At 40.2% G+C, this 23,232-nt stretch overlaps 1 long non-coding RNA gene across 1 annotated transcript; it reads right to left on the reverse strand.

Annotated features, from left to right (window-relative positions):
* Positions 1–10,265: 10,265 nt before the first annotated feature.
* LOC142162836 (uncharacterized) lies at positions 10,266–23,140 on the reverse strand. The gene is made up of 2 exons (XR_012694296.1): positions 16,777–23,140; positions 10,266–10,517 (listed from the first exon to the last, which is right to left on the reverse strand). It is a non-coding gene; the product is annotated as an uncharacterized LOC142162836 (long non-coding RNA).
* Between the last annotated feature and the right edge of the window lie 92 nt (positions 23,141–23,232).

Raw genomic sequence — 23,232 nt, forward strand, 5'->3', positions numbered from 1 at the left:
AACCTTTTATCTTGTCAAACGCTTCTTGACACTCATCAGTCCACTTGATCGCATCGTCCTTCCTTAACAACTTGAAAATAGGCTCACAAGTTGTCATGAGCTGAGCAATAAACCTGCTGATGTAGTTCAGTCTTCCTAACAGACTCATCACTTCAGTCTTCCTAACAGACTCATCACTTCAGTCTTGTTCCTCGGAGGGGGAAATTCTTGTATGGCTTTGATCTTTGATGGGTCCAACTCGATGCCTCGCCGACTGACTATGAATCCTAACAGCTTTCCGGATGGAACACCAAATGCACACTTGGCGGGGTTAAGCTTGAGGTTGTACCTGTGAAGCCTCTGGAAGAATTTTCTCAAATCCTCGACGTGGTCGGCCTGATGCTTTGATTTTATGATCACATCATCTATGTATACCTCAATCTCCTTGTGTATCATATCATGAAATACAGTAGTCATTGCTCTCACATAAGTTGCCCCAGCATTCTTCAAACCAAATGGCATTACCCGGTAGCAATACATCCCCCATGGCGTGATGAACACCATTTTTTCTGCATCTTCTTCATCCATTAGAATCTGATGATACCCGACATAGCAATCCACAAAAGATCCAATCTTGTGCTTGGAACAATTGTCAATCAGAATGTGGATATTGGGTAGAAGGAAGTTATCCTTCGAACTTGCTTTGTTGAGATTGCGGTAATCGACGCATACTCTGATCTTGCCATCCTTCTTCGGCACAGGCACGACATTAGCCAACCAAACAGGATATCGGGTGACCCGGATAACCTTTGCATCCAACTGTTTGGTAACCTCTTCTTTAATCTTCACACTCATATCAGTCTTGAACTTCCTCAACTTTTGCTTGATGGGAGAGAATGCTGGATCAGTAGGCAATTTGTGGACCACTAAATCAGTGCTCAAACCCGGCATGTCGTCATATGACCATGCAAAAATATCTTTGTACTCGATGAGTGCTTTGACTAACTCCTCCCGGATTTTTGGCTCGAGGTGGACACTTATTTTAGTCTCTCGGACATTGTCTGTGTCCCCTAAATTGACGGCTTCTGTGTCATTTAGGTTGGGTTTGGGTTTTTCTTCAAAGTGAATTAACTCCTTACTAATCTCTTCGAAGGATTCATCCTCATCCTCGTATTTTGATTTGTAACCACAATCTACTTCTTGAACTAGCATTTCAGAATCAGATTGATTTTTAAGACTGGGCTGAGGATTCCTTATGCATACCACGTCACTAGAACTAGCGTAAAAAGAACTGTATAAAAAAGAAAACAAAAAGGAAAACCATCAGGAATGAAGAAAGGGAAATTGTATTTCATTGAATGATAAAAGATAACAAAGTTTGCACACTCAAACAGACTGAAAAGAAAAACAAAACAAAAAAACGAAATTTGGATTACAACCCTGGAATAATCCGTACAGACTTAAAGGAAAATCAAAGCAAACTACCAAGACTCCTTCCGAGTAGGGAGAGGAGTAGCCTTCCAATTAAGCTTTGTTTTTGGTCCGACCAATTGCACCTCCGTGTTGCTAGAACCCTCTCCAATTTCCACCATATTCACAGTGTCAAACAACTTCTCAAATCTTTCAATCAGCTCCTTTTCAGGATTAATCACAGAACTGGGAATTGCTGTCACTGGGCGACTCCTTGTACCGGACTTGACAAATGATCTGGAAAGACGTGGGACCGGCTTTGGAAGGACCCATGCCCTCTGTTTCAATTTCCTGGCTCTTTTTATATCTGCGGCGGTGGGCTTGAATCCTAGACCAAATGTTCCCAAGTTTTCAGGAAGAGATACGGGCTGTATGATGCCTTGCAACTCTGATCCCAAACCCTTTCCTGGTACAAAACCATTCTTCAGCATTTCATATGCTACCATGACTGATGCGGCGTTTATCTTCGGACTTGGGATACACTTCCCTTCTGTAACTTTCTCGACTGACATTGCGTCAGTAACTTGGTAGACCCATGGTCCCTTGTCATCTTCCACTTCAATGAAAGGTACAATGGTGATGTTGTGAGCACACGAATTAACTTCGCCGTGCACCACTATTTCCTGTCTGTCCCATTCAAACTTGACCATCTGATGGAGTGTTGATAGCACTGCTTTAGCTGCGTGAATCCACAGTCGCCCTAACAGCAAATTGTAGGAAATGATGATATCCAGCACTTGGAATTCCATTGTGAATTCTACTGGACCTATGGTCAGCTCCAACATTATATCCCCGACTGAGTCTTTTCCTCCGCCGTCGAATCCCCGCACATATATATTGTTCTTATGGATCCTCTCCTCTTCTACTTTCAGCTTGCTTAGAGTGGAGAGAGGACAAATGTTTGCACTTGAACCATTGTCAACCAATACCCAGGTAACTACGGCGTCCTCGCATTTCACTGTCAGGTAAAGGGCTTTGTTATGCTCAGTACCCTCTACCGACAATTCATCATCGGAAAAAGTGACTCTGTTTACTTCAAAAATCTTGTTGGCTATCTTTTACAGATGGTTTACCGAGATCTTGTCGGGAACATGGGCCTCATTCAGGATTTTCATCAGTGACTGACGGTGCTCATCTAAATGGATTAGCAACGAGAGTAACGAGATCTGAGAGGGCGTTTTCCTCTACTGCTCTACAATAGAATAGTCATGCACTTTTATTTTCCTCAAAAATTCCTCTGCCTCTTCTTTAGTTACCGCTTTCTTTACCGGCGTTGGATTATTTTAGCTCTTCTTAATTCCTCGGGAGAGAAACACCTTCCTGAGTGAGTCAAACCTTGCGCTTCACAAACTTCTTCCTTGACTTCTTTCCCCTTGTAGATCACCGTCACTCGTTCATAATTCCAAGGAATAGCCTTGCTGTTGATTACTGGAAGCTGAGTTACTGGTTTTATAATAACAGGCTCTGTGCGAGCACCCTTCACGACCACAATAGGTTTACTTGCGACCCCTGGCACTACCACTTTAACTTTCTCTGGTTTCACTGCAACAATGCTTGACGACCCTCTCTCGGCTACCACCGCTGGCTTATCATCTACCCCTCTCAACTGGACCACTGAATTCCCACTGGTTACTTTTTCCTTTGAGCTGGTTTCGCTGGAACGAATCATCATTACCGTCTGTGAGGGCTTCATGGGCTCCCCCTCTTTGTGTATCAACTTAATCATGTGTGTCTCATGGTGAGTTGGAAGTGGGTTCTGATTGATATTTGGTGCTTCTAGGGCTTGAACCTCGATCCGATGAGTATTAATAAGCTCTTGCACATCTATTTTTAACTTCCAACACTTCTCTATATCATGCTCAGGGACCCCGGAACAGTACTCACAGCTCACTGAGTGGTCAAGATTTCTAGGGGGAGGATTTGGCATTTTAGGCTCAATTGGATTCAACATGCCCAACTGCCTCAATCTGTGGAAAAGACAGGTATATGATTCCCCCAGTGGAGTGAAAGTTTTTGCTTCTGTGCCCTCTCATTCTTGAGGGCTTGGTTTGGTCAGAAACCTGTCCCGGGGGGATTTCTGTAGTCCCTTGGGGGTGGATATGTGTTTTGTGGAGCTGGGTATGGATTTTATGGAGCCGGCGCACGCCATTGTGCGTGTGCCGGGGTTTGGGTATAGGCTTGTGCATGATGGACGGAAAAATGGAGATCTGGTTGTGGGTAGTAGTGTTGTGGAGGGCTATATGAAGTGTGGGGGTAATTTTGGTGGTAGGGTCGTGATTGACTATAGTAGGGTGACGGGCCTCTAGATCCGAACCAGGCTCCGGACTCAATAGTCGTGACATCTTCTTTCTTTTTCTTCCCAATTACACCCCAGTGCCACTTTGAATGGCCTGGGTGGTTGCCTTGATCGCTGAATAACTCATGATCTTGTTGGACTTAAGCCCCTCCTCGACCATGCCTCCCATTTTTACAACCTCATTAAAAGATTTGCCAATTGCGTACACTAGATGTCCAAAGTAGGTCGGCTCCAAAGCCTGCAAAAAGTAATCAACCATCTCGCTCTCTTTCATTGGGGGATCTACCCTTGCTGCCTGCTCACTCCACCGGAAACCATATTCTCTAAAGCTTTCACTATGCTTCTTTTCCAGTTTGGTTAGGGACAGTCGGTCCGGAATGATCTCAAGATTATATTGAAAGTGACAAGCGAATGCTTGGGCCAAATCGTCGCATGTGTACCACCTGCTATGATCTTGTCTGGTGTACCATTCTAACGCCGACCCACTTAAACTTTGGCTGAAATACGCCATCAATAATTCATCTCTTCCGCATGCTCCCCTCATCTTGCTACAAAAACCTCTCAGATGAGCCACCGGATCACCGTGTTCATTGTACAAGTCGAATTTGGGCATTTTGAACCCCACCGGTAGTTGTACATCTGGGAACAAACACAAGTCTTAGTAAGCTACACTTACCTGACCTCCTAACCCTCTCATATCCTTGAAGGATTGTTCTATGCTTTTCATTTTTCTGAACATCTCTTCCTGTTCAGGATTTCTGGCCGGTTTTTCTATTTTCCCCGGTAGGTCAGAATGTGGATCATATGGATAGGTTTCGAGCGCTTTGAAGGTGAGCTCCGGGGGGTAATACTGGTTGTCCTGAGCTTGGAACATAGGTTCACTCGGGGATTTATGGAGTGCGGCTGGTGGAGATGCCACAAAGATAGGGGTGACTAGTGGAGGAGGGTATGGAATTGATTTTGGTGGTGGAGCTTGTGGCGTATGAGAAGTAGTGCCATGGTAGTGCTGATAAATGGGAAAACCTGGATTGGTGGTGGGATGATCCTGAGACTGAGCTAATGGTGGGGTAAAAGCCGGGTTGGCTGGGTAAGCTGGCGGTGATTGCCCTTTGGACTAGGCCTGGTACATTTCAGCCATCTGTTGCTTAAGCTTGAGCATCTCCTCTTTCATTTTATAGACATCCAACTCCTCTACCTCAACACTAGTGTCGACATCTGGGATAGACATGATTTCCGGTATTGGTCCCTTCGATCTGGTTTGGTAATGATAATGTGCCAGTATCTTCTAAATAAACTAACTGCTTGAATTCTCTGGACAACAACAACTTTGTTAGTTTTAGAGTTTAACACATATGCAATTACATGTTGGGATGCAATGCACCTAGGCAATTAACCATTTTCTATCATGCGTTTGCTTCGGTTGCGTGTGCCATTCCGGCCTTTCATAATTGTGCCCCTTCTTTTAAGCTTCCTTTATTCTGTCCTTCTTTATTTATTTTTCATTTTCCCCTTTTTCTTTTTTAGTGGTGGTCGAATCCTATAGAGATTGCCTACGTATCATGTCCCTGCATGAATCAGACCGTGCGTAGTTCTGTCACATATAAGTGCAAAAAGCAAAGAGAATTTTTTTTTGGAAATTTTCGATTTTTCATTAATAAACATTCTATTACAAATCAGATGCTTGTGGAAAGGAAAATAACAGTCTCGAAACCAAACCAAGTACGAATGCAATAACTTCGGACAGACTCTGATGCAAAAGAAAAAATAGACTCTAACAGACAACAGACTCTAAGAAAAAGAAAATGCAGATTCAAACTATGAACACATTAAAGTTTTAAATTTGGGTGCCCGCGGGGCGTCATTCGGCCTCACCGCGGGTTTAGGTGTAAGGTCCCTTTCCAGCTGTTCCAATTCATACATAATTTGCTTCACAAATATCATCACAGTCGAGAAGAAAGTAGTGCGGGTCATGTTTTCACACACCCGGTATTTCCTGGTAATAGCATGAGCAATAGTCAAAATTTTGTCCCTGGTTCGGTCTTTCTCTAGGAGTAGGTGTTCTATCTGATCCCCTCTAGCCTTCAAAACCCGAGAATCATGCAGATGTCATTTCTGTAACTGCTGTATTTCATCTTCCATCGAGGCCATTAGATTATAGCAGTGTTTACTTTCGGTTTCAAAAGCCTTGGCTTGTTTAGCCGCCTTGCTCTCTAGGGTGGTCACCTTCCTTTTTAGACTGACAATGGTCTTTTCATAATCTTTCCTTGCCTGCTGTAAGTACTATGTGCGCTCTTTTATTCTTTTTGCCCATTGTGCCTGGAGTGATGCTATGGTACCCTCAGATTGCTTCAAATCATTTCGGCACTCACTGATTTCTTTTTCAACCCTTTTATTAACCGCTCATCCGATCGACTCCTTTGTTGGTTGTCAGCATCTATCCTCATTTGTCGGATTTGGGCTTTCAGCGCCTCATTTTCTTGGGCCAATTTGTTCTTTTCTCCCTGATCGGCGTCAACTTGCAGATTATTTTCAAATTCTAGGTCTCTAATCTGTTGCTTCAGCTTGCCTATTTCTGCCCTGTAACTCTCTTCTTTAGCCAACCAATCCCACTGTTCTTGCGATGCCTTGACGAACTCCTGGAGATGGGGTCTTTTGGCCGGTCTCACAAACTCGTTTTCTCTCCTAAACCAAGCAAGGTATCCCGGCAAAACTTCACCCTTGGACCGATCACGTACACATGTATTTGCTGTTAAGTATTGACACTCACTCCAAATTTGTCGGACTGCTGCTTCATGAAATTGTCCGTTGGGCCCGATCTCGACTACTTGGCCACTAAGATCTTCATCTTTCGGAACTATTTGGCATCTCCCCAACTTCCTCAAAACTCGATAAGGGGCATAGGGCTCGATACTCCTGAGCCCCATCAAAAGGAAATGGGGTCCAGTGGCTGGCATATATATGATTTCATCCGCAGGTAGCCATCCAAATGTCCACTCTATTTGGCTGGCAGTGACAGAACGGAGGCGTGCTATCCATTCTGTGACCCCTTCTGGTAAGCTGATTCCGTCAACCCTCGTAGGAAATTCCTCTATGCACGTTTTCTCCGTCGACCCATAACTCATAAATTGAGGATAACGACATAGGTGTTCGATCATCCACATCTGCAACAATGCGTTGCACCCCTCAAAAAAGTCTCCCCCGGCTTTGCAGGCTGTGAGAGCGCGGAAGATTTCAGCTACTATCATGGGTGCGAGGGTGCTGTTGGCCTGAGTAAGTAAAGTGCTGACAACCCCAGATACTCGTATGTCAATGTTCCCGTCTTTTCTAGGATACACCAGGAGTCCCAAAAAGGCTACCATGAATGCAAAACACCTATGTTCTTCCCACTTAAGGCGGTTTCCTTTGCTACAAATTTTGTTTTCCTGCTTGTTGAACCCCCCTATGTGGCCATATCTGTTGTATATAAACCGCAAAGTACAAAAACCAGCTGCCAAGTCTGGATTGTGGACCCCCTACTTATTTTCAAAGAGTCTAGGAACCTGTGTACGGCTACGGCCCTTGGAGCAATCAGGTACTGGTGTCTCAGAGGAACCTTGGGACCCCCGATGTATCCGGCTATTTCTTCCAATGTTGGGGTAAGTTCAAAATCTGAGAAATGAAATACATTGTGAGCCGGGTCCCAGAATGCGACCAAGGCCTTTATGATATCCCCCCTAGGATTAATCTTCAGCAACCCAGTGAGGCCTCCCAGGTATAGATTGACTGTGTCGCGCCCTGATTCGCCCAAGTCATCCCACCACATGTGCAACTCCAAAGGGATCTTGTTCACAATTGTTACGTGCAAATTCTGACTTGTGCTCATTCTGCACATTTATTAGGGTGGTTAAGCAAAAATCACGATTCAATTGACTCAAAGATAACATGGACACTTTTCTCTTCTTTTTTTCATTTAAAATAAGACCCGGTTTTGCCAATACGGCCTTTCAGCACCTCGGGGTTGAAGATTTTAAGGCTGTGTCGGCTAACCGGTGAAAGCCTAAAAAAATGACCGCATGCGGCTATTCTTGCAAAAATGGCCTTCCGGCGCCCTTTTAGGGACATTCGGCTATTTCTAGCAAGAATGACATCACTCTAATTATTTTCAAATAAATTTTTTGTTCTTTTGGCTAATTTCGCAAAAAGTGAAGTTGGACCCGATGAGGGTTGCCTACGTATCTCACACCCTGTGAGAATCAAACTGACGTAGTTCGGGCTGATAAAACAAACTTCTTTTGAAAACCAAACTCTTTTCATTGGCGAATAAAACTATATTTTTTCCTCTTTTTTTTTTTCATTTTCTCAAAAATTCGGCAGAGTTTCGACACTATTTGGACATTGTTTTTTTTCAAAACAAGCGATTAACTCTTTTTAACCTTCGTACCTCTATCTCTCTTTCCTCAAAATATAAAAAACCGGTCAGCATGCAAGTCCGAAGCAAACAAATGCACAAGTAGCAAGTAAGATGTATCAGGATGGTCTTTTGTCATTTTTGGTACACCTGTCCTAGACAGACCCAACCCTTGTGTTGAGCCTCCAAAGTCAAATGTACGTGATGCAAACAAATGTTCCTACTAGGGATCCGACATGAAGCTAAGTTATTCTAGGTTCATAACCTGGGTATTTGTTCTAGACTGTATACTCGAGCGGACAACTCGAGTCGAGGAGGGGGCTACGTACCGGGAACCAAAAGGCCATCCGCTTAGTAACTTGTCCGAGCCTCTTTCTTATTTCAAGGTATGACACTAATAGAAAAGAGAGTCTCGACCAGCGAGCACATCCCCGAAGATGAAAAGAGAAGGACTTCGTAGCAGTTTATATGCAGTTCAGATAATATCAAAGCGGTAAAAAGCATCACTTAGCACATTAGGCCCAAACATGTAAAAAAAATCAGATAAAGCAAGCCAGTTATAACAATTATTTAAAGCTCGAATTCTGAACCCTGAACCAGAAATTCCGGTGTTATCCCCAGCAGAGTCGCCAGAGCTGTCACACCTCCTTTTTTCACTTGCACCCGCAGGGGAGTAGGAGAGTTTTTCCAATTAAAGGACAATCAAAACGAGATTTATTATTTAATTCAGAGTCGCCACTTGGGATATTTATGGTGTCCCAAATCACCGGTTGAATCCCGAATCGAGGAAAAGATTGACTCTGTATTACAGTCCGCGAGCCAGAAATCCGGATAAGGAATTATGTTAACCCGGGAGAAGGTGTTAGGCATTCCCGAGTTCCGTGGTTCTAGCACGGTCGCTCAAATGTCATATTCGGCTTATTTATATGATTTTAATACATGTTGAACCTATGTGCAAATTTTATCTTTTTACCGCTTTTATTATTATTATTATTTTTTTTTAACGAGAATTGCAACGTCGTGAAAACACATCTCGAACCACATCACATCAATACACCCGTGGTTATTAACACATTTCGACTCCGTTGAGATTTGGATTTGGGTCACATAAATGTGCACCCGAGTTTAAGAAAGTAAATTATTAAAAGCGCGTCTAAAATGACTAGCGCGTTGTTATCTTTGGGGAGGGCCGTGAAATTCACTAAACGGCCCATCCCGAATTCTAAATGATTCATTTTTAACCATTTATTAAGGGCCCCGCAATTTATGTATTTTTGTTTGGTGAGGCTCGTCTCATTTATTATTTAAAAGGCAAAACCTAAAAGCGACTATGATTTGCTATTTTTATTTTGTCTCTAAAAATTAAAGAAAAGGCCCTAATTAATTAACACGTCGACAACCTTACTATGAGGAAGGTTGCCTCCAACATTGGGCCTACAAGGACATTTGCAGCCCAACGAGCCCGGGGTTCGAGCCTAGACGAGAACATCGCAACACGAATCTGGGCAGCCCAATCAGCTACAAATGAATCGTCTGATGGCCCAGACCCAAACAGTACTTTATTTACATTATCAGTACTGAACTAGTACTCGATTAACTTGGCATTTTAAACTATTGGGATACGGAAGTGAACTATATGAAATCCGAAACTATTTGAACTTGTTTTTACAATTATTGAAGCGAATCAATGCTTGAGAACTGTCATAATAAAAAAAATAAACTAACACTAACCACTTTAATGATTCACGGTTTTTTAATAGAGCTGCTGAAAGACACATTGAGACTAAAAACCATTCAAACCTATTTTATAACTACTGAACTAAAACATTCAAGGTAGGCCTTTTAACTAAGGTTCTAAAAGAACTACTGAAATCAAGTCACACAATACAGCCGTAGTAAACCATCCAGGGAAGTTTTGGCAGTCTACTACAATCCCTATACAGCCTGGTCATATTTAAATTACCTGTCGAGAATGAAACAAAATAGCCACTCCAAGTTCTATCTTATACTACGCTAAACAGATTCACAAAGGTCTTTAACACAAAATTTACTATGACTAGTCATGAACTACTCTGTACCATGAATTTGGCTACAACCAGTACCCAACAGGTGCAAGAACCAGCTAACAAGGAATTAACTACAATTGGTGATTTACTGGGAAAACCAATCCAAGAAAACTAAGCTATAATAGCCTATAATCCAGTTATTGCATAGCCCAGTTCAGTTCAGCCAACGAGACTATAAACATGAGTCTAAACATCCTTAATGAACAAAAATGTTCAAATATACAAATCAGAAACTGAATTAAATTAAAATCTTCAGGCTTCAATTACAAGTTCATCCTTTACATTTCAGCTTCACAATTATTGAAGTCAAGCTGTGTACCTGGGATTGGAACAGAAATAAAGTAGAAGAAAGATCAGCAGCAGCAGTAATACGAACAGCAATACAACAGCAGTTCACAGCAGCAATTTGACGTTCCAGACAGCCACAAACAGACTCAACCGAGCTTGAGTCAAGCCCAGATTCTACTACAAAAACTGATCTTTTAAACTCTCAAAACCTGACTTTAAGCTTTCGAAATTAGTTCCAAAACTGACTGCCTTTCAAAAGAACTCTCAAAACTCTGAAACTCTCTCCACTGATCAAAAGACAGACCCTCTCCAAGACCAAAAAAGGACCCCCCTCAACTCTGTCCAAAATCTCCCACTTATACCCAAACAACTGACCTTGCCAGCTCTCAAGAGCACTCAGGCAGAATTAAGAAACTAATTCTGCCCATGATCTTCTTTTAATTCCACTAGAGTATGTTTTTCCTCATTATCCCTTGTCCTTTCCTTATTTAATGTTCAAACAAGCATGGGCAACATATTTTAATCAATCCCTTTTAAGCCTTCCCCTACTATTATGTTTTGTTCCCCATTAGCACTTAAACAAATGCATTAATTTAATGTTACCTTAGCACTTACTGGACAGAACACTTAAACCAAACACTTTTAAACTTTTAAGTCCCAAATTATCCCCTTAAACCCCTGTGATTACTATCCTACCCCAATCACTTTAAACCTGTATGAAACCTCAGCTATAGCCAATTTAAGCCTATCAATTGACTAATTAGATACATGAAACTAACTCTCAATCAACAACATTAGGACAATTCAACAAAGGTTAGATTCATATCAGAACAAGCTCAGCAGAACAAACAAGCAGATTCGAATCATTAAACTTAATCATCAATTGAACTCAAATCAAATCCAACAGCATTTCAACCAAGATGGGGATTCAATGATTCAGGACAATGGTCAGACTGGACTATTAAGGTCAAGAAATTGATTCACATAGATGCATGAGAGTAAGCTATCTATATTCGGAACAAATATAACTCTAAATTAACCTCGAACAAAATGCTGGAACAACAAGTATACTGGCTATGAGCCCTGAGGCTGAAAATACAAAGGTCGGAGGATAAAACAACAACCAATAACTTGAGGAGAACAACTGAACTACAGACATGAACGGGTCAATCGACGAGACCATTTAATTGATTCAACACATGCCAATCGACCAAGATGAGAAAAACTGGACCGGAAAAAGGTCCGAAAGAGGAGGAGGATTAATTGACCTAAATGACGAACTAATCAGTCAGAAATAAAACAACAACAAAAGAAAAAGGCAAACAAAAGAAATACCTCGAAACTTCAGACCAAACCCCATCTGTTTTAGTCTGAACTTCGTCTTGAAACTTTGAAGCCAAAACGGACCTTAATCGAGTGTTCTCGACTGAGAACGCTCGACTAAAGTCGGTTAAGACCTCAAATCTCCCCTTTACTCGGACAGGTTCCAGGTTTCGGCTCTCTAGGGTCCTTCAATAGATTTAAAATTTTCCCAGTTCTAGCAAGATTCAAGCCAAAGTAGGGGTGGTTTGGGAATGAGGGAGGTCAGGTGGAGCTGAGGTGTGAACTTGGGACTGGTTGGGTAGGTTTAGGGTTTTGCTCGAATCTTCGATTGAAGATTCGAAACAAACCGGGATGATTCGAGGTTAAAGGGGTAGGGATTTGTGTTGAGGGTGGTTAGAAGGTTCAGGGGTGTGAATTTTGTGGTCACCGGCATCGTTGCCGCCGGGTTTACGGTGAAGGGATTTGGTGGCGGCTAGGGTTTTGAGGGGTCGTCTCTGAGGGGTCTGAGAGAGACGATGGGGTGAGGGGGGTTTGGTTTTGGGGGGGGGGGTATGGTTTGAAGTATATATATGAAGGGGCGGAATGAATCCAGGCCGCTCGATCTGATGAGATCAACGGCTTGGATCCATTCATTAATGGAAATGACGTCGCTTTATTTACCTCGAGACCGGATCGGTCTTTAGACGGGAATGGGTCGGTGCATGGGGGCGATTTGCGGCTGTTGGATCAAATGAAATGAACGGCCTGGATCGACAGGCTTGAGACGACGTCGTTTCTTCGATGCTGGGGGTGGACTTGACCGTTTGATCTTAGGAGATCGACGGTTCAGATTGAACATGGCCATACGACGTCATTTGGTTGGCTTGGTCGATTGGGCCAGCTAAGGGTGATTTGGGCTGGTTTCTGGTGGGTTGGGTGTTTGGGCTTGGGAAATTAATTAAATTGGCCCAGATTTATTTCCTTCCTCTTTTCTTTTATTTTTTCCTAAATTATTTTCTAAAATTATAAACCAAGTTAACTTATTAAATTTAATTGTCTTCTAATAACAATTATCACACCATTAAATACCAACTAAAATAAAATCGCACAGTTGGAGGTTAAATGCTAAAAAAAATGCCAAGTACATATTTTTTGTGACTTTCATTCTCGCAAATCCAAATATTGTTTAATTAATTCCTACTTATAAAATTAAATCCTAAATGCACATGCAACACATATTTTTTTGTATTTTTCTTAATTAACGTAAATATAAACATGCACAGACAAGTACAAATAAATCACAAGCAACACAAAATTATTTTATTTTGAATTTTTGGGAGTAGTTCTTGTAGGGCAAAAATCACGTGCTCACACTATCCGAGATGGGATACACAACCCCTGCATCTAGCCACTTGATAACTTCCTTCTTGAGGACCTGTTGTATTCGTTCAACCTCCTTTGATATTCCACGGAGGGCTTGGCATCATCCTCAAGTATAATATTGTGCATGCAAAAGGCGGGGCTTATCCCCCGAATGTCAGCTAAAGTCCATCCAATTGCCCTCTTCCTTCTTTGAAGCACCTCAAGAGTGGCATCTACCTGCACGTTAGTAAGGCAAGAAGAAAGAATAACAGGTAAAATTGAACAAGGGCCCAAGAATTCATACCTGAGGTGTGGAAGTAAAGGCTTCAACTCCAACACGAGAGGTTCCTCGATGGAGGGCTTTGGTGGTAGAGTCTTTCTGTTCTCAAGATCCAAGGAGAGTTTACGGGGCTCATAGGAGTAAGAACCCATTCCGTGTAAGTCATTGACACACTCTACCCGGTCTTCATCCTCGGTCACATCATAGTTCAACAATGCCGCTTCCAAAGGATCCTACACATTGATCATGGCACTCGTGTCATCAACTATCACCTCCGTCACATGATCCACAAAAGAACAAACCTTAGTACTATTCGGTTGCCTCATTGATTTACACACATGGAAGACAACTTTTTCGTCACTCATCCGGAAGGCAAGCTTCCCTGCTTCCACATCAACCAATGCCTTCCCTGTTGCAAGGAAAGGTCTTTCCAATATTATCAACACCTCATAGTCGACTTCGCAGTCCAAAATCACAAATAGCAGGCAAAATAAACTTGTCCACCCAGACAAGAACATCATCAATAATACCAAACGGTCTCTTCATTGTTCTATCGGCCATTTGCAATCTCATGGAGGTAGCTCTCGATTGACCAATACCCAAAGTTCTGAACATGGAGTAAGGCATCAAATTTATACTAGCTCCCAAATCACACAATGCCTTTGCAAAATCCGCACTCTCAATGGTATATGTAATGGTAAATACACCGGGATCTTCAAGCTTTGGAGCCATCGAGTGCACAATAGCACTCAATTGATGAGTCATTTTGATGGTCTCAGAATCCATAGATCTCTTTTTAGTTACCAGGTCTTTCATAAACTTGGCGTATCCCAGCATTTGCTCAAGAGCTTCCACCAAGGACACATTGATCGACAAACTTTTCATCATCTCAATAAACTTCTTGAACTGGTTTTTACTTTTCTGCTTTTCAAGTCTTTGAGGGTAAGGTGGAGGAGGCCTTGGCAAAGGAGCTTTGGCTTTAGGCATAACCATTTTCGGTATGTTTATAACGTGTTCCCTAGACGGGTTCACGTCATTTTGAGTCTCCTCCTCAATATCCTGAATATCAATTCTCACCTCACCATCCAACTTCTCTTCACTCACTTGCCCAACAACTATAGAATCATCATCATTTTGCACTTCAACATCATCACTCACAACTTGCTTTTGCTTGGAGGTACTTGCTTCACCACCTCTACCGCTCCTAGTGGTCACCGCTGTCACACCTCCTTTTTACACACCCGAGGGGTATATGGGAAGTTTTTTCAATTTAAGTGACATTATTCGAAATGAGATTATTTTATTTATTTTCAAGTCGCCACTTGGGATAATTTTATAGTGTCCCAAGTCACCGATTTAAAATCCCAAGTCGAGGAAGTTTGACTTTCCTTTTGAAGTTTGCGAACCAGAAATTCTGAATAAGGAATTCTGTTAACCCGAGGGAAGATGTTAGGCACCCCCGGTTTCCGTGGTTCTAGCACGGTCTCTTAGCAATTTATACTTAGCTTAAATTATTTAACTACTCATTTTTAAGACCTATGTGCGATAATCTTTTTACCGCTTTTAAATTACTTGAATTATTGGTAATCAAAGAATTGAGTTACGCGTACGTATACTCTTTTATTTTGGCGCGTTAAAAATCATGTCACGTGAATGTGTCGACAATTAATTAACGCTTTATTAATAAGTAAAGAAAAATTTGATCGAAGTTGCGTGAACGCATACCTCGATTTTTTTTAGAACGGAATTCATAATTATGTTACGCGCACGTATACATAATCACAATAATATATTAAATCGCCTTTTCATTATTGTCGTTAGGACCAATTCAATCCTAATACAAAATACTATTCTAAAATAAGGAAAGAATTACCTAAATTTCTGGGTAATCAAAAGTTGTGCACACGGAATTAAGTATATTATATTATACCACGAAAAGGACATGTAACAAACAAATAAAAAAGAAACACGGCTCTAATATGATTCAACAATTGTATCATATCATAAAATGGTTAGGCACTATGAAAATAAGGCATTATTTGGTGTTTTAACTAACACAATAAAACGATATAAATGTTAGTACTATAAATTTGCTTTCTTCTTTTTTATTCTAAAAAAAATCAAAACTAAAAGCAGAGACCCACTTTCAAAAGTAGGAGCAATCAATGAATAAAAAAAAAAATACTTTCTACTGATTTGCAAATCATATTACAAATATTACAAGGTGAAATGAAAGCATTATGTGTATAGGACCACAACAGCACCTGACATGGAGTATAATAGTCAAATGCAAAAGCAAAAGCAAAAGCAAAAGGTGCTATTGTTTTAGCCGTTTTTAATATTTCGGGAAAAATTCAAAATTATTTAAAACACATCGTAAGCAACGCTACATAAATGCACCAGCGGTTCGCAACACATTTTATCTAACGTTGTTGAGATTTGGATTTGGGTCACATAAATGCGCACCCGAGTTTAGGAAGGAAAATTATTAAAATAACGCGTCTAAAGCCACTACACACTTTCAACTTTGCGAGGGCCATGAAAAAATTCGCTAAATGATGGGCCTCAATTTCTAAGGATAAAAATATTAATTAAGCGAGGGCCACGGGTTATGATTGAAAATTATATTTTATGTACTAAATAATAAAAAAAAATCTATGCATGTAGCTTCTTAAATGTTCCATCCACAAGCAGTAGATATTTTCCAAAATTTTCTCATATATATCCTTGTAAAGCTAATAATCATTAGTATTATTATTATCCAATCATCATTCAATATTTATGCTTTCATAAAGCAAAAACCAAAACCAGTAACGAAAACACTTTCCATGCAAATCCAATTTTATAAATTGTTGTAAGACAATATCCATTTTTTGCCTACTTTTAGTTCGTTTCCAATGTATACTATCATAACAAAAGACCAACTGAAAAACATTACTTAACAACCATTTAGCAATAGAAAACGTTACACAGAATGTCTCCCATGATTATGCACCCAATGTCATGCCCTCAGAATATGAAGCTAGAATAACTACTGGTCTAACTGTTCGATGAGTTCTTGACTTTTAACAATGAAGTCTTCACTGCTCACATAAACAACACACAAACTATATAAAAAAAACTCCAAATAAGATAAACTAACAGAATATAATGCTAATTAACAGCAATTCAAACTCAACAAATTAAGCCTACATGAACTTATATTAGAGCCAACGACTTATAGCATCCAACAAAATAAATGACTAATGAAGCATGATATAACTTGTTAAATCAATTCGCTTGCAAATATGCCGAACTAGTCACGAACATAAAAACATGAGAAGGGAAGAAAGTGATTGAAACAGACCTTTTAATAGTTGAAATATAATCTTCAATACATAAGGGGTAACGAACTGCTAAGCTCTCGCACAAACAGACCACGACCGAGACCCAAACAGAGAAGCTCGACGCCGACCCCGAACTCAGCTCTCGGAGTTGCTGCGTTTTTGCTATTTATTTTTAGCTGGATATGGTGGAAGATAGGAGGATTTCATGGTGTCATTTGGGAGGGGAAACAACGGCTAAAGAAGGAGTAGTTGCTATTTTTAGGCTTACAAATCCAAACAGAGATGTGAGGAAAAAGTCCCCTTGTGATGGAAATGGCACCCAGATTTTTTAAATGTATTTGTTGTGTGTTTGTGAAGTTTTGTATGAGTGAGTCTAGGTGTAAATGAAATAAAGAAAGTTCTATCTAATCAAGATTGAAGAAGAGCCGAAAGAAGATGATGGGAGGGGATCGACATTATTTTTTGTCATTCGCCAGAGAGCGTCGTTGCTCTTTTTTTTGGAAGGGAATGGGTCTCAAATCTGATATCCTCTCTTCTTTCCAAATGTAAGTGGATTATATATATAATGTGTGCAGATGGATTTTGATTATGTTGGAAAAGAAGATTTGTGTGGGCTCATGCGTTGAAAAAGTGTCAAACAAAAATTGGTGGGTGTCATTTTTAAATCGTGAGTATGCACTATAATGTGAAAGAATGGAGTGTGAGTTTGAGGGCATTGAATTGAATAGGGTGTGAGTGTGAAGTCATTGAATTGAATGGAGTGTGCAAATGGTGAGATGATGAATGTGGGTGGTCTAATATTAGAGTGAATTTGCAAGAATGTGTACTGTGTATGCTTTTTCTTAAAAAAATAACGTGAGGTTCCAGAAGTTTGTTAAAGAAAAAGAACAAAATTAAAATAAAAAAAAACTAACGGGACCTTTGTTTCTTGAACTTGGCAGGAGAAAATTTTGAAATATCAAAATATAACTAGTTAATTAAATTAAAAGAAAATAACACATAAACTTTGCACGGTAACGAAATGTTTTTGAGAAAAGCAAAAATACTATGTATTAACCACTTATACTACGTACATCTTAATTTAAACCCATGTGACATTTTCTTTTGTCTATTTTTTTCAATTTTATCAAAGTTAAGATAAACTAAAATTAACTAATAATGGAAAGTATTTTTTTTAATTATTATTTCTAAGAGAAAATAAAGTGAAATAGTCAAAATGAGTTGAAATAGCTATATTATGCTTAAATTAAATATTTACATGCTAAAATATAAAAATATTGGGGAGGGCCAAAAATCACATGTCTACAGCTGCCCCTCTTTGACTGGAAACGCGAAGAATTTTCAGACAAAGAATGACTAGACAGGTTTTTTGACCCGACCCTTATTTGGAGGGACTAAAACTAAGAGAAAATGGAAATACGACCGAGCATTGGTATCTGAGCTGCCTACATATCCTTGTCTATAAAGGAATCAGGTCACGTGTAGTTCGGGAAGTTTCGGTAGCTGGGACTACCATGAAGCTGTGGTTTCACTGTTACTGCTGCTGCTGCTGATTCTGCGTACTGACCTCCTTATTACACCATGACAAAATGAAGAAGCTAGACTAAGCTATAATCTATGCTTTACAAAGATTTATTTTCAAACTTGGTTTTGTGACTGTTGTTGCCTTGTTGACTTGTATTTTCTTCAGAAGTTCCTTTGTGGCTGACTTGAATGGTATTTTTTGAAATGCTTTCCCTTTTTCTCCAGGCGGGTACCTGATTGCTGAACCTTTTAAATGTCTTCCTTTGACTATTGTTTCCTTTCCTCTGTTCTCCGGGCGGGCTCCTGATTATTTGAAATTTGAATTGTATTCCCTTGCTCTCCAAGTGGGCGCCTGATTGCCGAAACTTGAAGTGTATTCCTTTGCTCTCCAGGTGGGAGCCTGATTGTTGAAGCTTGAATTGCATTCCCTTGTTCTTCAGGTGGGCTCCTGGCTGCTGAAACTTGAAATGTATTCCCTTGTTCTCCAGGTGGGCTCCTGACTACTGAAACTTGAAATGTATTCCCTTGTTCTCTAGGTGAGCTCCAAATATCAGTAAGAACTTGAAAGCTGAAACTTGAACTGTTCTCCCTTGCTCTCCAGGTGGGCGCCTCATTGCTGAAACTTGAACTGTTGTTCCTTGTTCTCTAGGTGGACGCCTGATTACTGAATCTTCAACTGCTTTTCCTTGTTCTCCAGGTGGACGCCTAATTGCCGATACTTCAACTGTTGTTCCTTGTTCTCTAGGTGGATGCCTGATTGTTGATACTTTATCTGTTGTTCCTTGTTCTCCAGGTGGATGCCTGATTATTGATATTTCAACTGTCTTTCTTTGTTCTCCATGTGGATGCCTGATTACTGAATTTTTAACTGCTTTTCCTTGTTCTCCAGGTGGATGCCTAATTTCTGAAATTTGAATCATCTTCTTCTTGCAACTGCCTTTCTTTGATTTGTTCTCCCTCGTTTCTCCAGGTGGGCGCCTGATTACCAATACTTGTGCCAATCTTCCTTGAAACTTGATTTGTTTTCCCTTGTTCTCTAGGTGGCCCCTGATTACTTGGTCATGCTCTGATTTTTATCTTTAATATCTGTGTTGTTCTTCCCTATTCTTCGGACGTGCATCTGACTTCAGCAAAATAGACAACAAAAGAAAATTTTCTGCCCCAATTTGGTAGTCGGGCGCATATGTAAGTGTTAATTGAATCCTTTTACCAAATATCTTTAACAATCTACAAGCTATATCCCATTATCCAGGAGGGTCCTGAAAATCTCTAGTAAGTTTCCAAAGCTACATTATATTTTTTAGAGGTATGACTTCCGTCATATCTTGTTATCTAAGACAGTCTTAAAGCTGCATCCCATTATCCAGGAGAGTCCTAAAATTTCGAATTAAAGCTTATCTTACGAATGACAAGTTCAACGCTAAACTGTACTCTCTTATAACAACACTTACTTATCTAATGGAATACTTAAAGTTACGTCCCATTATTCAGGTGGGTCCTGAAAACTCTTATGCGAACTTTGAAGCCAACTTATATTCCTTTTGGTGCACATTTGTCCTATATTTACTACTTATGATTATTTTGGATTTTAACCTAGGTCCCATTTTCCAGGAGGGTCCTAAAGTTTCGAATTGAGTCTTGTCTTAAAAAATGAAAAATTCAAACCAACTTATATTTTCACAAAGTAGAGCTTATGATAGATATTGTACTCATGAATATTTCGAATTAAAGTTAAGTCCCATTATCCAGGAGGGCCCTGAGAACTCCTAATTGAATCCTATCTTAAACATGCAAACTTTGAAACCAACTTATATTCCTTTGGGGTACATTTATGCTAGATTTTGCTATTTACGATTGTTTCGATTTTTAAACTAGGTCCCATTTTCTAGGAGGGTCATGAGAATTCTACAATCAAACCTGCCTGGTACTTGTTCTCCTTATGGATGATTTCCTAAAACAAATGCCATCTTTTCCCTTGTTTCAAATCAAAGAAAATCTTGTCAGTTTAAAACATGGTGGTTAGTTGTGGCATTCTTGCTGGGGATGATTTTCTCTTTGCCATGCTTTGCTTCGACCGACTGCCTCGAACTGGTCGAAAGATTGTTTTGACCTTCTAATTGATCCTTAACTGTAGGATCCCCCAACTATTGTTATCCACTTCTGACCTTTCTGCCTGAACCCGTACATCTCCCACGACATTACTGAACCATTCCACCGATATAACTTTTGCTTACACCCTATGTCCCACTTTTAATCATATTATCTCCGGCATGTTCTAGCCATATTTTGCTTTGTGCAATTTCGAAATTGGTAGTAAACTCTGAAATTCCTTCTTACAAGGCTAACCTTGGAAGAGCTTTAGAGGATTAAAATTAACAACAATGAAATGCGATGATTTTGGGAATTAAGAATAAAGAAGAAAAATCCAAATTTGGATGACTGTTGGAGATAGGAAAAGAAACTTATCTGAGGGGAGTCACTGACAATGATGATCATGGTATGCAGTTTGGATTAATCAGCCCAGTCTATTTAACCAATCTCCTTTCCAATTGTTTTACTTTGTAATCCAAGATTTCCACAACTCAATTTACTTTTCGCCAACTTACGGACCTTGTTCGACTTGCAGTGCCCTGAAGGGTTTTCACCGACAAACCTCTCTCATTTGTTAATTCCTCGATTACTTGTCGTCTCATGGTGCTTGTGAAGGTTTTCACCGATAAGACTCTCTCATTTTTACTTTCTCTCATCTTTCGTCGCCTTATGGTGACCATGAGGGTTTTCACCAATAAGACTCTCTCATTTTTTGATTTCTCTTGATTAAACCGGAGTGTTGCCCCTGATATGAATTCTCTTTACTTGTTTGATTTGGCATCTTTCTAAGACTGATCGGGAGGTCTTTCTTTGGACAACCATGTGGGTTTTTGGATATGTTTGGAAAGAAAAGGGTATAAAACGGGCTCAAAACAACTTCAAATGGTTCAGAATTACAACTTTTGGAATCACATTTCTTATTACAAATACAACTTCTGCCCTAGTTTCTTGCTTGGGGATCTTTTTACTTTTATTTTACTATGACCAAGCCGTGAGGCTGCCTACGTATCCTTAACAGGAATCAGGTCAAACGTAGTTCACACCGGAATTTCCTTGTTGTTATACTTTCTTTTTTCACTTTTTTTTTTCTTTCTTTTCCTTTTCTTTTTGTTATTGATTCTAAAAGAGGGGTATGAAAGAAACAAATACGGCTCAGAAGGAGGAAACAAAGGGTAAAGTGTTTAGATAGTAGAACAAATTGTCTTCATCATTCCAATCTTCGAACCAATGCCAAATGCAAACAATCAACAAATATACCAAAGAAATCATACATAATATCTCTTGACTGCATCAGAATTGATAGCCATGTCTATGCATTTTCCTTCGATATCTGTTAAACATAAAGCACCATTGGACAATACTCTGGTCACAATGAATGACCTTTGCCAATTTGGGGTGAACTTGCCTTTTGCTTCAACCTGGTGTGGAAGAATACGCTTCAGCACTTGCCGACCTACTTCAAACTTCCGGGGTCGCACCTTTTTGTTGTATGCTCTTGCTATTCTCTTTTGATATAATTGGGTATGACATACTTCTGCCAATCTTTTTTCATCAATCATGTTCAACTTCTCCAAACGGGTTTTGACCCACTCATCATCATCATCAATCTCAGCCTCAGCGACAATCCGAAAGGACGAGATTTTAACTTCTGTAGGTATTACTGCTTTAGTGCCATATACCAACAAATAAGGAGTTGCACATACTGAAGTACGGATAGTAGTGCGATAACCCAGCAATGCAAATGGTAATTTTTCATGCCATTGCCTGGAACCTTCTACCATTTTTCGAAGTATCTTTTTTATATTTTTGTTGGCTGCCTCGACTGCTCCATTCGCCTTGGGACGATATGGGGTAGAATTGCGATGTGTAATCTTAAACTGTTGACATACCTCTTTCATCAAATTACTGTTAAGATTAGCACCATTATCCGTGATGATCACCTTTGGGATTCCAAATCGACAGATGATATTTGAGTGAACAAAATCGACCACTGCTTTCTTGGTCACCGATTTGAAAGTTTTGGCCTCAACCCACTTGGTGAAATAATCAATGGCTACCAGAAGAATCTGTGCCCATTGGATGTTGTTGGCTCAATTGGTCCAATGACATCCATACCCCAAGCAACGAAGGTCCATGGTGCGGACATTGTACGCAACTCGGATGGCTGAGAATGAATTAAATCTCCATGTACTTGGAACTGATGACATTTGCGCACAAAACTGATACAATCTCGCTCCATGGTGAGACAATAATAACCTGCTCGAAGAATTTTCTTTGCCAGCACATATCTGCTCATATGTGGTTCGTAGACACCCGAATGTACTTCGGATATGATAGACATAGCTTGTCTAGCATCTATGCATCTTAACAATCCAAGGTCTAGAGTTCTTTTATACAAAACTCCTCCACTTAAGAAAACCCTACTTGCCATCCGTCGAATTGTTCTCTTTTGACCCTCGTGGCTTGTACTGGATATATCCCAATTCTGATGTACTCCCTGATATCGTGGAACCACGGTTCACCATCAAGTTCTTCTTCTACCATGTTACAGTAAGCATGCTGATCTCGGACTTGAATATGCAGAGGATCGACATACGCTTTGTCCGGATGGTGTAACATTGATGCCAGGGTAGCCAAAGCATCGGCAACCTCATTATGGACCCTCGGAATATGCCTGAACTCCACTGATCGAAACCGTTGACAAAGATCATGTAAACATTGTCGGTACGGTATGAGCTTCAAATCTCATGTTTCCCATTCTTCTTGAATTTGATGCTATATTAGGCCTAAATTAAATATTTACATGCTAAAATATGAAAAATCTCGGGGAGGGTCAAAAATCACATGTCTACAGTATTCAG

The sequence above is a fragment of the Nicotiana tabacum genome, chromosome 8, assembly GCF_000715075.1.
Source record: "Nicotiana tabacum cultivar K326 chromosome 8, ASM71507v2, whole genome shotgun sequence".
Taxonomy (NCBI): Eukaryota; Viridiplantae; Streptophyta; class Magnoliopsida; order Solanales; family Solanaceae; genus Nicotiana; species Nicotiana tabacum.